Raw genomic sequence first — 4,496 nt, forward strand, 5'->3', positions numbered from 1 at the left:
ACAGAGCGTCCCTAAAACATGCGGATCTAACCTAACTTGCCTTAATCCAAAAGTGGATGATGTCAAGGATACACAGTGTCAAAAGTAGTTTAGTATAGTTTTTCATAATTAAAATACGGCTAGAGGAGGTTTGGTAGAGTAAATAATTAAAATCCGATTTAGTTTTTATTGTAAGATGTAGATGGCGCCACCCGTGATACCTTTTTGGAGGTTATATTCCGAAGAGCTGCTGCTTTGGCTTCCTTTGCATATTTTTCCCAAAAAACCAGAGATTTTTTTTTGAGGATTTTTGAGAATATTTTTCCCAGGGGATTTCTTCTGGGAGAAAAATACTTACCTGTGGACTAACTCGAAATACCACCTATTTTGGGATAGTTTGAGTTAATAAAGATATACCCTCAAAATCGGTGGAAGAGAGTATACTAAAATTTTGTATTTTAGTTGGGCGTGCAAATCAGTGCTCTAGGCCAGTTTTCTCAATTATTAGAGTTTTTTTCATAAAACTCTGTCTTGCCAGCAAAAGCTTTGTGTTACATTTTGACGTTTGAACGAGCCTCCTAGCTGTCACAGGGACCAAGTCAGGAACTGTCCAATTATGACATCATTAAAAACCTGTTCACAGTACTGCTCTATTTAAGGGTAATTGAATTTTTTTACAATTGCATTTCGGTAAACAAAAGTCAAAATTACTATCTACATTTTGACGTTTGAATGAATCTCTTAGCTGTCACAGAAACAAAGTTAGAAACTATCAACTTGCGACACTTTTAATATTTTTAGTTTTTGTATTTTACGTCAAATATCTCAATTTTGTGATTTTTTAAAGAAAATTGTGTTGAGAAACAGGAAATTCAATATTACAGGCTACATTTTGACGTTTGAACGAACTTTCTAGCTGTCATAGGAACCAAGTTAGAAGCTGTCAAATTGTGACCCCTTTAATATTTCTAGTACAGTTACACTGTTGAATTTGATGTCAAAAAAAACAAAACGAAATTTGTGTTGAGGTAGAAGAATTTTCTAGCTGTCATAGTAACCAAGTTAGCACGTGTCAAATAAGGACACCTGTCATCTTTAAAGCGACAGTTTTGGGATTTTTTGACGTCGACGGATTCGGATTCGTCAGTAAATGACACATGTCAGAATGTGACGTGGAACTTATAAGAGTACTTGACTACCGTTTGGAATGACGGCGTGATATTAGATAATTTAGGACTGAATTGCTGGTTGCATATTTGTGAGAGACAGTAGTTGCAAGACATGTCGGCCACACTTTACACATTCGTAAAGGCTCCAATTTGATATTATTTTCAAAATTTTTAAAAAACTCTAAACATTTGTATAATTTTTACTTTTCTAAATATAGATCACGTATGTTTTTAGTTAATCACCAGGTATATTAAGTGGACAATAAAGGGAACATGAAAAAGCTTCTATGTTGCTTCACAACACAAGGCTAAATGTAATGTATTGCTGACAAACTGTCACTGCAGATCACACATCATTTTTTACGGTGAGAATTTTCTATTTCACATTTTACTGTCAGGATTGTCTGTTATTGTTCTGAATTTCAATCAATTAAAAGATAAAAAAAAACATCAAAACTGAAGTGTCTACTTTATTGAAAACACACATTTTATGAAAATTTTATTACAATAATATACAAAGTCGTTCAAAAGTTAAGACACAAACCGTAAATTTTGAAGAGGCTTCTTGTACACAATAAAACACTAATACTGAAACGAGAAGCTTGCTTTCAAGAGAAAAGCCGTTGAAACATTAATTCTCACTCAAAGAATTCACGTGAAGACGACTTTTACAAGATATACGCTCAAGCGAAGCACCATTTTTTAAACCGAGTGAAAACAATACCCCACAGTTTATTTACAGGCTGTTGGAACAATTTATTAGCGGTGTAACCACAATAACTTCAGGAAGTTTGTCGAAAGTACGACCCACTTTCCGGGCACGACAGTCCACAAGGACGTGCGAATAAAGGTCACGGTGCGTTACCATTTTTGAGCACATTTTCTCTCTGGATGGACCGTTATACAAAATAATTAAGTCCGAACCTGTCAATAGATAGGAACGCTCTACCTCAGTAGTAATACTTCCCAATTAATTGGCAGCAAATAAATTTAAGCTTCGACATAAAGTTCAATTACGAAATAACTCAGGAGGTACAAAAAGAAACATTAATCACGGTGTTAAGATATTTTTAAGTACCACCTTTTAAATAAATTAATTCAACTAACGGTACGTAATCTGTGAGGGCCGATCGGGGCCTTCCACTTGGATAATTGCCGAATTTCAATAAGTAATTCGTAACCGTTATCGGGCGATCGCTTGTCCACCCTTAAACCAATATCGTGCTGAAAATATGCGTTAAATATTTCTGCCAGTGACGCTATCATCATCAGAAACCTACAATCAGTATTGAATAATTACGCCTTTTTCTTATACACAATTTTAAGACTTTTCCGTATGACCTACAAAAATATTTTACTTACATCAGAATGGTCTTATTATTCAATCAATACTCCAAAATTACCGTAAGTAACCTGACTGAGTAGTGAGATTGGTAGAATATAAAGTATTATCATTAAAAGATAACATGTCTGGGCAGACTGCGGTGCCGCCCAACTATTTTAATTGATTCCGAATACAACTACCACGTTCGTAGAGATTTTCTCTTTGTAGGCGTTTTGTTGTTACATGAACCTGTTCGAAAAAAACGACATTTGAATTTTAGATTACTGAACGACTTCCTATGGGCGGCAGAAAGGTAATTACTCTTGGAAGCTTATCGGAATTGGTACAGACACGTATCAGAATTGAATTGTAGGACTTTTCCGCGAAGTGTAGGAATTATTAAATAGAAAGGAAATTTAATTTTATTAAATGAGGTAATAAAGTGCTGTGCAGCTATTATTATGAAAGATAGCTGGAATGTTATGTTCATGGAGAAGACAATTATCTGTTACAATTTCCATGAACTTTTTGTTTAGAACGCTTAAGATGTTTGTATTAGATGATGATGATGTCATTTTAATAAAGATGTAAAATATTATAAAATTAATGAAAAAGGCAGATAAATTTGTATAATGTTTCTGGTAGTTCATGGCAATTGTCTGATAGTTCTTAACAAAGTCAAATAGTTTCTGACTATGCCAGATTAGGAAGAAATTAATTAGTATAAATAAAATTGTAAATAGAAATTAGGAAATGATAATGCCAGATTATGTCAACAATTAGTTTTTAACTCAGCATCTGAATTTATCCTATTTAGCCACATAAACATATATGCTATTTTGAATTAATTCCTAGAAGTTTCTGGCATTGCCAGAAACTACATGTCAGAATCTATCTGACATTGCAAGAAACTATTTATAGCAAACAACCTATAGCAATGCCAGAATCTACCTAGCAATACTCGAAACTCATCAAAAAAAATTCCATGACCCACAGATCCACCGTAAATAGCAATTCTAGTTCTGGTGTCATTCGAAGAAATGGAAAGTCCTAACTTGAGGAAGGCTCTTCTTCTTGTGCCTTTATGCATGATCCCACATCCGGTATCTCACACCGTTTTCTGATATTGCGGAGCCAGGAATGTTGTTTACGTCCCAGTTCACGTTTCCCTTCTATTTTGCCCTGGACAATGAGCTTTGGTATAAAGTATAGGTTGCCCCTAAGTATGTGGCCCAATTACGACGTCTTTCGGTGTTTTAGGATATTTAAGAGTTCTCTCTCCACCCCAGCTCTCAGTAAGACATCTTCTTTTGCATGTGCTTTGTCCAGGAGATCCATAGCATTCTTCATTGCTCTTCAAGCAATCTTTTGGCAGAACAAATTGCCCGCCGACCTAGGTAACTCTATCTAGTATGTTCTGTAGATCCTCCAGATTACTAGCCAGGAGTGCAGTGTCATCCGCATATCGAATGTTGTTGATGGGTTTGCCGTTTACTTTTATGCTAACAACCATGCCTTTTCCAGAGTGATTTGAAAAATCTTCTCTACGTAGATGTTAAAAAGCATGGAAAATAACACACATCCCTGTCAGAACCCTCTTCTCCACACTGTGAGATGTAAAATAGTCTATTTTTGAGCAGTGTGTGTGTGTGTCTCTTTGACGAGTAATTTGTATGTAACAAACCCTTTTCGTGATAATGGAACTTATTACTTAATGTGTTTTTTTAATAAGTTTTATGATTTAGGATCAGGGTGGGTATATACTCAAGTGAAAGATTCTGTGAACAAATATTATATCGTGTTTTATTTATGTAAATTTTCTGATCGGTCACGTCTTTCTTTCTTTTCTCTTACCTTGATTACCTTTCTTAACTATCTCTGAATTTTGATTGCGGCGTCTTGTTGACTATCTTGAGAGCAGATTTTTTTAGAATCACTTACCTTTAAATTCAAACCATAACAAAAAAAAAAGTCTTATCTCACCAATTACCTTAACATCCATGAAAGATATAAACCTCTTTCGC

Source organism: Ips typographus, linkage group LG4 (genome assembly GCF_016097725.1).
Source record: "Ips typographus isolate SLU linkage group LG4, UJ_Ityp_2.0, whole genome shotgun sequence".
Taxonomy (NCBI): domain Eukaryota; kingdom Metazoa; phylum Arthropoda; class Insecta; order Coleoptera; family Curculionidae; genus Ips; species Ips typographus.